Here is a 12,126-nt window from a genome sequence, read left to right as displayed (position 1 = left end):
GAACTTCTCAAGATTTGGGACAAGATCTTCTCAAGACTTGGGGCAAGTGACTTCTCAAGACTTGGGACAAGAACTTCTCAAGACTTGGGACAAGAACTTCTCAAGACTTTGGACAAGGGACTTCTCAAGTCTTGGGACGAGTGACTTCTCAAGACTTGGGACAAGAACTTCTCAAGACTTGGGACAAGATCTTCTCAAGACTTGGGGCAAGTGACTTCTCAAGACTTGGGACACGAACTTCTCAAGACTTCAAGCGCGAACTTCTCAAGACTTGGGTCAAGAACTTCTCAAGACTTGGTACAAAAACTTCTTAAGACTTGGTACAAGTGACTTCTCAAGACTTGGAACAAGAACTTCTCAAGACTTGGGACGAGTGACTTCTCAAGACTTGGGACGTGTGACTTCTCAAGACTTGGGACGACTGACTTCTCAAGAATTGGGACAAGAACTTCTCAAGACTTGGGACAAGAACTTCTCAAGACTTGGGACAAGAACTTCTCAAGACTTGGGACAAGTGACTTCTCAAGACTTGTGACAAGAACTTCTCAAGACTTGGGACAAGAACTTCTCAAGACTTGGGACGAGTGACTTCTCAAGACTTGGGACAAGTGACTTCTCAAGACTTTTGACAAGAACTTCTCAAGACTTGGGACAAATACTTCTCAAGACTTGGGACAAGAACTTCTCAAGACTTGGGACAAGAACTTCTAAAGACTTGGGACAAGAACTTCTCAAGACTTGGGAAAAGAACTTCTCAAGACTTGGGACAAGTGACTTCTCAAGACTTGGGACAAGAACTTCTCAAGGCTTGGGACGAGTGACTTCTCAAGACTTGGGACGAGTGACTTCTCAACACTTGGGACAAGAACTTCTCAAGACTTGGGACGAGTACTACTCAAGATTTGGGACAAGTGACTTCTCAAGACTTGGGACAAGAACTTCTCAAGACTTGGGACGAGTGACTTCTCAAGATTTGGGACGTGTGACTTCTCAAGACTTGGGACGACTGCGTTCTCAAGAATTGGGACAAGAACTTCTCAAGACTTGGGACAAGAACTTCTCAAGACTTGGGACAAGAACTTCTCAAGCCTTGGGACAAGTGACTTCTCAAGACTTGTGACAAGAACTTCTCAAGACTTGGGACAAGAACTTCCCAAGACTTGGGACGAGTGACTTCTCAAGACTTGGGACGAGTGACTTCTCAAGACTTGGGACAAGTGACTTCTCAAGACTTGGGACAAGAACTTCTCAAGACTTGGGACAAGAACTTCTCAAGACTTGGGACAAGAACTTCTCAAGACTTGGGACAAGAACTTTTAAAGACTTGGGACAAGAACTTCTCAAGACTTGGGAAGAGAACTTCTCAAGACTTGGGACAAGTGACTTCTCAAGACTTGGGACAAGAACTTTTCAAGGCTTGGGACGAGAAACTTCTCAAGGCTTGGGACGAGTGACTTTTCAAGACTTGGTACAAGTGACTTCTCAAGACTTGGGACAAGAACTTCTCAAGACTTGGGACAAGAAATTCTCAAGACTTGGGAGAAGCGACTTCTCAAGACTTGGGACAAGTGACTTTTCAAGACTTGGGACAAGGGACTTCTCAAGACTTGGAACAAGAACTTCTCAAGACTTGGGACAAGTGACTTCTCAAGACTTGGGACATGTGACTTCTCAAGACTTGGGACGAGTGACTTCTCAAGACTTGGGACGAGTGTCTTCTCAAGACTTGGGACGAGTGACTTCTCAAGACTTGGGACAAGAACTCCTCAAGACTTGGGACAAGAACTTCTCAAGACTTGGGACAAGTGACTTCTCAAGACTTGGGACGAGTGACTTCTCAAGACTTGGGACAAGAACTTCTCAAGTCTTGAGACAAGTGACTTCTCAAGTCTTGGGACGAGTGACTTCTCAAGACTTGGGACGACTGACTTTTCAAGACTTGGGACAAGAACTTCTCAAGACTTGGGACAAGTGACTTCTCAAGACTGGGACGAGTGACTTCTCAAGACTGGGACGAGTGACTTCGAAAGACTTGGGACGAATGACTTCTCAAGTCTTGGGACAAGTACTTCTCAAGACTTTTGACAAGAACTTCTCAAGACTTGGGACAAGTGACTTCTCAAAACTTGGGACAAGAACTTCTCAAGACTTGGGACGAGTGACTTCTCAAGACTTGGGACGTGTGACTTCTCAAGACTTGGGACGACTGACTTCTCAAGAATTGGGACAAGAACTTCTCAAGACTTGGGACAAGAACTTCTCAAGACTTGGGACAAGAACTTCTCAAGACTTGGGACAAGTGACTTCTCAAGACTTGTGACAAGAACTTCTCAAGACTTGGGACAAGAACTTCTCAAGACTTGGGACGAGTGATTTCTCAAGACTTGGGACAAGTGACTTCTCAAGACTTGGGACAAGTGACTTCTCAAGACTTGGGACAAGAACTTCTCAAGACTTGGGACAAGAACTTCTCAAGACTTGGGACAAGAACTTCTCAAGACTTGGGACAAGAACTTCTAGACTTGGGACAAGAACTTCTCAAGACTTGGGAAAAGAACTTCTCAAGTCTTGGGACAAGTGACTTCTCAAGACTTGGGACAAGAACTTCTCAAGGCTTGGGACGAGTGACTTCTCAAGACTTGGGACGAGTGACTTCTCAAGACTTGGGACAAGTGACTTCTCAAGACTTGGGACAAGAACTTCTCAAGACTTGGGACAAGAAATTCTCAAGACTTGGGTGAAGCGACTTCTCAAGACTTGGGACAAGTTACTTTTCAAGACTTGGGACAAGGGACTTCTCAAGACTTGGAACAAGAACTTCTCAAGACTAGGGACAAGTGACCTCTCAAGACTTGGGACATGTGACTTCTCAAGACTTGGGACGAGTGACTTCTCAAGACTTGGGACGAGTGACTTCTCAAGACTTGGGACGAGTGACTTCTCAAGACTTGGGACAAGAACTCCTCAAGACTTGGGACAAGAACTTCTCAAGACTTGGGACAAGCGACTTCTCAAGACTTGGGACGAGTGACTTCTCAAGACTTGGGACAAGTGACTTCTCAAGACTTGGGACGAGTGACTTCTCAAGACTTGGGACGACTGACTTCTCAAGACTTGGGACAAGAACTTCTCAAGACTTGGGACAAGAACTTCTCAAGACTTGGGACACAAACTTCTCAAGACTTAGGACAAGTGACTTCTCAAGACTTGGGACACGAACTTCTCAAGACATGGGACAAGTGACTTCTCAAGACTTGGGACAAGTGACTTCTCAAGACTTGGGCCGAGTGACTTCTCAAAACTTAGGACAAGTGACTTCTCAAGACTTGGGACAAGAACTTCTCAAGACTTGGGACAAGTGACTTCTCAAGACTTGGGACGAGTGACTTCTCAAGACTTGTGACAAGAACTTCTCAAGACTGGGGACAAGAACTTCTCAAGACTTGGGACAAGTGACTTCTCAAGGCTTGGGACAAGAACTTCTCAAGACTTGGGACAAGAACTTCTCAAGACTTGGGACAAGGGACTTCTCAAGACTTGGGACGAGTGACTTCTCAAGACTTGGGACAAGAACTTCTCAAGACTTGGGACAAGATCTTCTCAAGACTTGGGGCAAGTGACTTCTCAAGACTTGGGACACGAACTTCTCAAGACTTCAAGCACGAACTTCTCAAGACTTGGGTCAAGAACTTCTCAAGACTTGGGACAAAAACTTCTCAAGACTTGGGACAAGTGACTTTTCAAGACTTGGAACAAGAACTTCTCAAGACTTGGGACTTGTGACTTCTCAAGACTTGTTACGTGTGACTTCTCAAGACTTGGGACGACTGACTTCTCAAGAATTGGGACAAGAACTTCTCAAGACTTGGGACAAGAACTTCTCAAGACTTGGGACAAGAACTTCTCAAGACTTGGGACAAGTGACTTCTCAAGACTTGTGACAAGAACTTCTCAAGACTTGGGACAAGAACTTCTCAAGACTTGGGACGAGTGACTTCTCAAGACTTGGGACGAGTGACTTCTCAAGACTTGGGACAAGTGACTTCTCAAGACTTGGGACAAGAACTTCTAAAGACTTGGGACAAGAACTTCTAAAGACTTGGGAAAAGAACTTCTCAAGACTTGGGACAAGTGACTTCTCAAGACTTGGGACAAGAACTTCTCAAGGCTTGGGACGAGTGACTTCTCAAGACTTGGGACGAGTGACTTCTCTAGACTTGGGACAAGTGACTTCTCAAGACTTGGGACAAGAACTTCTCAAGACTTGGGACAAGAAATTCTCAAGACTTGGTAAAACGACTTCTCAAGACTTGGGACAAGTGACTTTTCAAGACTTGGGACAAGGGATTTCTCAAGACTTGGAACAAGAACTTCTCAAGACTTGGGACAAGTGACTTCTCAAGACTTGGGACATGTGACTACTCAAGACTTGGGACGAGTGACTTCTCAAGACTTGGGACGAGTGACTTCTGAAGACTTGGGACGAGTGACTTCTCAAGACTTGGGTCAAGAACTCCTCAAGACTTGGGACAAGAACTTCTCAAGACTTGGGACAAGTGACTTCTCAAGACTTGGGACGAGTGACTTCTCAAGACTTGGGACAAGAACTTCTCAAGTCTTGGGACAAGTGACTTCTCAAGACTTGGGACGAGTGACTTCTCAAGACTTGGGACGACTGACTTCTCAAGACTTGGGACAAGAACTTCTCAAGACTTGGGACAAGAACTTCTCAAGACTTGGGACACAAACTTCTCAAGACTTAGGACAAGTGACTTCTCAAGACTTGGAACAAGAACTTCTCAAGACTTGGGACGAGTGACTTCTCAAGACTTGGGACGTGTGACTTCTCAAGACTTGGGACGACTGACTTCTCAAGAATTGGGACAAGAACTTCTCAAGACTTGGGACAAGAACTTCTCAAGACTTGGGACAAGAACTTCTCAAGACTTGGGACAAGTGACTTCTCAAGACTTGTGACAAGAACTTCTCAAGACTTGGGACAAGAACTTCTCAAGACTTGGGACGAGTGACTTCTCAAGACTTGGGACGAGTGACTTCTCAAGACTTTTGACAAGAACTTCTCAAGACTTGGGACAAATACTTCTCAAGACTTGGGACAAGAACTTCTCAAGACTTGGGACAAGAACTTCTAAAGACTTGGGACAAGAACTTCTCAAGACTTGGGAAAAGAACTTCTCAAGACTTGGGACAAGTGACTTCTCAAGACTTGGGACAAGAACTTCTCAAGGCTTGGGACGAGTGACTTCTCAAGACTTGGGACGAGTGACTTCTCAACACTTGGGACAAGAACTTCTCAAGACTTGGGACGAGTACTACTCAAGATTTGGGACAAGTGACTTCTCAAGACTTGGGACAAGAACTTCTCAAGACTTGGGACGAGTGACTTCTCAAGATTTGGGACGTGTGACTTCTCAAGACTTGGGACGACTGCGTTCTCAAGAATTGGGACAAGAACTTCTCAAGACTTGGGACAAGAACTTCTCAAGACTTGGGACAAGAACTTCTCAAGCCTTGGGACAAGTGACTTCTCAAGACTTGTGACAAGAACTTCTCAAGACTTGGGACAAGAACTTCCCAAGACTTGGGACGAGTGACTTCTCAAGACTTGGGACGAGTGACTTCTCAAGACTTGGGACAAGTGACTTCTCAAGACTTGGGATAAGAACTTCTCAAGACTTGGGACAAGAACTTCTCAAGACTTGGGACAAGAACTTCTCAAGACTTGGGACAAGAACTTTTAAAGACTTGGGACAAGAACTTCTCAAGACTTGGGAAGAGAACTTCTCAAGACTTGGGACAAGTGACTTCTCAAGACTTGGGACAAGAACTTCTCAAGGCTTGGGACGAGAAACTTCTCAAGGCTTGGGACGAGTGACTTTTCAAGACTTGGTACAAGTGACTTCTCAAGACTTGGGACAAGAACTTCTCAAGACTTGGGACAAGAAATTCTCAAGACTTGGGAGAAGCGACTTCTCAAGACTTGGGACAAGTGACTTTTCAAGACTTGGGACATAGGACTTCTCAAGACTTGGAACAAGAACTTCTCAAGACTTGGGACAAGTGACTTCTCAAGACTTGGGACATGTGACTTCTCAAGACTTGGGACGAGTGACTTCTCAAGACTTGGGACGAGTGACTTCTCAAGACTTGGGACGAGTGACTTCTCAAGACTTGGGACAAGAACTCCTCAAGACTTGGGACAAGAACTTCTCAAGACTTGGGACAAGTGACTTCTCAAGACTTGGGACGAGTGACTTCTCAAGACTTGGGACAAGAACTTCTCAAGTCTTGAGACAAGTGACTTCTCAAGTCTTGGGACGAGTGACTTCTCAAGACTTGGGACGACTGACTTTTCAAGACTTGGGACAAGAACTTATCAAGACTTGGGACAAGTGACTTCTCAAGACTGGGACGAGTGACTTCTCAAGACTGGGACGAGTGACTTCTAAAGACTTGGGACGAATGACTTCTCAAGTCTTGGGACAAGTACTTCTCAAGACTTTTGACAAGAACTTCTCAAGACTTGGGACAAGTGACTTCTCAAAACTTGGGACAAGAACTTCTCAAGACTTGGGACGAGTGACTTCTCAAGACTTGGGACGTGTGACTTCTCAAGACTTGGGACGACTGACTTCTCAAGAATTGGGACAAGAACTTCTCAAGACTTGGGACAAGAACTTCTCAAGACTTGGGACAAGAACTTCTCAAGACTTGGGACAAGTGACTTCTCAAGACTTGTGACAAGAACTTCTCAAGACTTGGGACAAGAACTTCTCAAGACTTGGGACGAGTGATTTCTCAAGACTTGGGACAAGTGACTTCTCAAGACTTGGGACAAGTGACTTCTCAAGACTTGGGACAAGAACTTCTCAAGACTTGGGACAAGAACTTCTCAAGACTTGGGACAAGAACTTCTCAAGACTTGGGACAAGAACTTCTAGACTTGGGACAAGAACTTCTCAAGACTTGGGAAAAGAACTTCTCAAGTCTTGGGACAAGTGACTTCTCAATACTTGGGACAAGAACTTCTCAAGGCTTGGGACGAGTGACTTCTCAAGACTTGGGACGAGTGACTTCTCAAGACTTGGGACAAGTGACTTCTCAAGACTTGGGACAAGAACTTCTCAAGACTTGGGACAAGAAATTCTCAAGACTTGGGTGAAGCGACTTCTCAAGACTTGGGACAAGTTACTTTTCAAGACTTGGGACAAGGGACTTCTCAAGACTTGGAACAAGAACTTCTCAAGACTAGGGACAAGTGACCTCTCAAGACTTGGGACATGTGACTTCTCAAGACTTGGGACGAGTGACTTCTCAAGACTTGGGACGAGTGACTTCTCAAGACTTGGGACGAGTGACTTCTCAAGACTTGGGACAAGAACTCCTCAAGACTTGGGACAAGAACTTCTCAAGACTTGGGACAAGCGACTTCTCAAGACTTGGGACGAGTGACTTCTCAAGACTTGGGACAAGTGACTTCTCAAGACTTGGGACGAGTGACTTCTCAAGACTTGGGACGACTGACTTCTCAAGACTTGGGACAAGAACTTCTCAAGACTTGGGACAAGAACTTCTCAAGACTTGGGACACAAACTTCTCAAGACTTAGGACAAGTGACTTCTCAAGACTTGGGACACGAACTTCTCAAGACATGGGACAAGTGACTTCTCAAGACTTGGGACAAGTGACTTCTCAAGACTTGGGCCGAGTGACTTCTCAAAACTTAGGACAAGTGACTTCTCAAGACTTGGGACAAGAACTTCTCAAGACTTGGGACAAGTGACTTCTCAAGACTTGGGACGAGTGACTTCTCAAGACTTGTGACAAGAACTTCTCAAGACTGGGGACAAGAACTTCTCAAGACTTGGGACAAGTGACTTCTCAAGGCTTGGGACAAGAACTTCTCAAGACTTGGGACAAGAACTTCTCAAGACTTGGGACAAGGGACTTCTCAAGACTTGGGACGAGTGACTTCTCAAGACTTGGGACAAGAACTTCTCAAGACTTGGGACAAGATCTTCTCAAGACTTGGGGCAAGTGACTTCTCAAGACTTGGGACACGAACTTCTCAAGACTTCAAGCACGAACTTCTCAAGACTTGGGTCAAGAACTTCTCAAGACTTGGGACAAAAACTTCTCAAGACTTGGGACAAGTGACTTTTCAAGACTTGGAACAAGAACTTCTCAAGACTTGGGACTTGTGACTTCTCAAGACTTGTTACGTGTGACTTCTCAAGACTTGGGACGACTGACTTCTCAAGAATTGGGACAAGAACTTCTCAAGACTTGGGACAAGAACTTCTCAAGACTTGGGACAAGAACTTCTCAAGACTTGGGACAAGTGACTTCTCAAGACTTGTGACAAGAACTTCTCAAGACTTGGGACAAGAACTTCTCAAGACTTGGGACGAGTGACTTCTCAAGACTTGGGACGAGTGACTTCTCAAGACTTGGGACAAGTGACTTCTCAAGACTTGGGACAAGAACTTCTAAAGACTTGGGACAAGAACTTCTCAAGACTTGGGAAAAGAACTTCTCAAGACTTGGGACAAGTGACTTCTCAAGACTTGGGACAAGAACTTCTCAAGGCTTGGGACGAGTGACTTCTCAAGACTTGGGACGAGTGACTTCTCAAGACTTGGGACAAGTGACTTCTCAAGACTTGGGACAAGAACTTCTCAAGACTTGGGACAAGAAATTCTCAAGACTTGGTAAAACGACTTCTCAAGACTTGGGACAAGTGACTTTTCAAGACTTGGGACAAGGGATTTCTCAAGACTTGGAACAAGAACTTCTCAAGACTTGGGACAAGTGACTTCTCAAGACTTGGGACATGTGACTACTCAAGACTTGGGACGAGTGACTTCTCAAGACTTGGGACGAGTGACTTCTGAAGACTTGGGACGAGTGACTTCTCAAGACTTGGGTCAAGAACTCCTCAAGACTTGGGACAAGAACTTCTCAAGACTTGGGACAAGTGACTTCTCAAGACTTGGGACGAGTGACTTCTCAAGACTTGGGACAAGAACTTCTCAAGTCTTGGGACAAGTGACTTCTCAAGACTTGGGACGAGTGACTTCTCAAGACTTGGGACGACTGACTTCTCAAGACTTGGGACAAGAACTTCTCAAGACTTGGGACAAGAACTTCTCAAGACTTGGGACACAAACTTCTCAAGACTTAGGACAAGTGACTTCTCAAGACTTGGGACACGAACTTCTCAAGACTTGGGACAAGTGACTTCTCAAGACTTGGGACAAGTGACTTCTCAAGACTTGGGACAAGTGACTTCTCGAGACTTGGGACGAGTGACTTCTCAAAACTTAGGACAAGTGACTTCTCAAGACTTGGGACAAGAACTTCTCAAGACTTGGGACAAGTGACTTCTCAAGTCTCGGGACGAGTGACTTCTCAAGTCTTGGGACAAGAACTTCTCAAGACTGGGGACAAGAACTTCTCAAGACTTGGGACAAGTGACTTCTCAAGACTTGGGACAAGAACTTCTCAAGACTTGGGACAAGGGACTTCTCAAGACTTGGGACAAGAACTTCTCAAGACTTGGGACAAGAACTTCTCAAGACTTGGGGCAAGTGACTTCTCAAGACTTGGGACACGAACTTGTGAAGACTTCAAGCACGAACTTCTCAAGGCTTGGGTCAAGAACTTCTCAAGACTTGGGACAAGAACTTCTCAAGACTTGGGACAAGTGACTTCTCAAGACTTGGGACGTGTGACTTCTCAAGACTTGGGACTACTGACTTCTCAAGACTTGGGACAAGAACTTCTCAAGACTTGGGACAAGAACTTCTCAAGACTTGGGACAAGTGACTTCTCAAGACTTGGGACGAGTGACTTCTCAAGACTTGGGACGAGTGACTTCTCAAGACTTTTGACAAGAACTTCTCAAGACTTGGGACAAATACTTCTCAAGACTTGGGACAAGAACTTCTCAAGACTTGGGACAAGAACTTCTAAAGACTTGGGACAAGAACTTCTCAAGACTTGGGAAAAGAACTTCTCAAGACTTGGGACAAGTGACTTCTCAAGACTTGGGACAAGAACTTCTCAAGGCTTGGGACGAGTGACTTCTCAAGACTTGGGACGAGTGACTTCTCAACACTTGGGACAAGAACTTCTCAAGACTTGGGACGAGTACTACTCAAGATTTGGGACAAGTGACTTCTCAAGACTTGGGACAAGAACTTCTCAAGACTTGGGACGAGTGACTTCTCAAGATTTGGGACGTGTGACTTCTCAAGACTTGGGACGACTGCGTTCTCAAGAATTGGGACAAGAACTTCTCAAGACTTGGGACAAGAACTTCTCAAGACTTGGGACAAGAACTTCTCAAGCCTTGGGACAAGTGACTTCTCAAGACTTGTAACAAGAACTTCTCAAGACTTGGGACAAGAACTTCCCAAGACTTGGGACGAGTGACTTCTCAAGACTTGGGACGAGTGACTTCTCAAGACTTGGGACAAGTGACTTCTCAAGACTTGGGATAAGAACTTCTCAAGACTTGGGACAAGAACTTCTCAAGACTTGGGACAAGAACTTCTCAAGACTTGGGACAAGAACTTTTAAAGACTTGGGACAAGAACTTCTCAAGACTTGGGAAGAGAACTTCTCAAGACTTGGGACAAGTGACTTCTCAAGACTTGGGACAAGAACTTCTCAAGGCTTGGGACGAGAAACTTCTCAAGGCTTGGGACGAGTGACTTTTCAAGACTTGGTACAAGTGACTTCTCAAGACTTGGGACAAGAACTTCTCAAGACTTGGGACAAGAAATTCTCAAGACTTGGGAGAAGCGACTTCTCAAGACTTGGGACAAGTGACTTTTCAAGACTTGGGACATAGGACTTCTCAAGACTTGGAACAAGAACTTCTCAAGACTTGGGACAAGTGACTTCTCAAGACTTGGGACATGTGACTTCTCAAGACTTGGGACGAGTGACTTCTCAAGACTTGGGACGAGTGACTTCTCAAGACTTGGGACGAGTGACTTCTCAAGACTTGGGACAAGAACTCCTCAAGACTTGGGACAAGAACTTCTCAAGACTTGGGACAAGTGACTTCTCAAGACTTGGGACGAGTGACTTCTCAAGACTTGGGACAAGAACTTCTCAAGTCTTGAGACAAGTGACTTCTCAAGTCTTGGGACGAGTGACTTCTCAAGACTTGGGACGACTGACTTTTCAAGACTTGGGACAAGAACTTCTCAAGACTTGGGACAAGTGACTTCTCAAGACTGGGACGAGTGACTTCTCAAGACTGGGACGAGTGACTTCTAAAGACTTGGGACGAATGACTTCTCAAGTCTTGGGACAAGTACTTCTCAAGACTTTTGACAAGAACTTCTCAAGACTTGGGACAAGTGACTTCTCAAAACTTGGGACAAGAACTTCTCAAGACTTGGGACGAGTGACTTCTCAAGACTTGGGACGTGTGACTTCTCAAGACTTGGGACGACTGACTTCTCAAGAATTGGGACAAGAACTTCTCAAGACTTGGGACAAGAACTTCTCAAGACTTGGGACAAGAACTTCTCAAGACTTGGGACAAGTGACTTCTCAAGACTTGTGACAAGAACTTCTCAAGACTTGGGACAAGAACTTCTCAAGACTTGGGACGAGTGATTTCTCAAGACTTGGGACAAGTGACTTCTCAAGACTTGGGACAAGTGACTTCTCAAGACTTGGGACAAGAACTTCTCAAGACTTGGGACAAGAACTTCTCAAGACTTGGGACAAGAACTTCTCAAGACTTGGGACAAGAACTTCTAGACTTGGGACAAGAACTTCTCAAGACTTGGGAAAAGAACTTCTCAAGTCTTGGGACAAGTGACTTCTCAATACTTGGGACAAGAACTTCTCAAGGCTTGGGACGAGTGACTTCTCAAGACTTGGGACGAGTGACTTCTCAAGACTTGGGACAAGTGACTTCTCAAGACTTGGGACAAGAACTTCTCAAGACTTGGGACAAGAAATTCTCAAGACTTGGGTGAAGCGACTTCTCAAGACTTGGGACAAGTTACTTTTCAAGACTTGGGACAAGGGACTTCTCAAGACTTGGAACAAGAACTTCTCAAGACTAGGGACAAGTGA

This window comes from Zootermopsis nevadensis, unplaced genomic scaffold, assembly GCF_977971745.1.
Source record: "Zootermopsis nevadensis isolate Lab colony 2312 unplaced genomic scaffold, Znev_1.0 Znev_ptg000018l, whole genome shotgun sequence".
Classification (NCBI taxonomy): Eukaryota; Metazoa; Arthropoda; class Insecta; order Blattodea; family Termopsidae; genus Zootermopsis; species Zootermopsis nevadensis.
The sequence above is the reverse complement of the archived record's forward strand: the minus strand, read 5'-3'. Positions refer to the sequence as shown.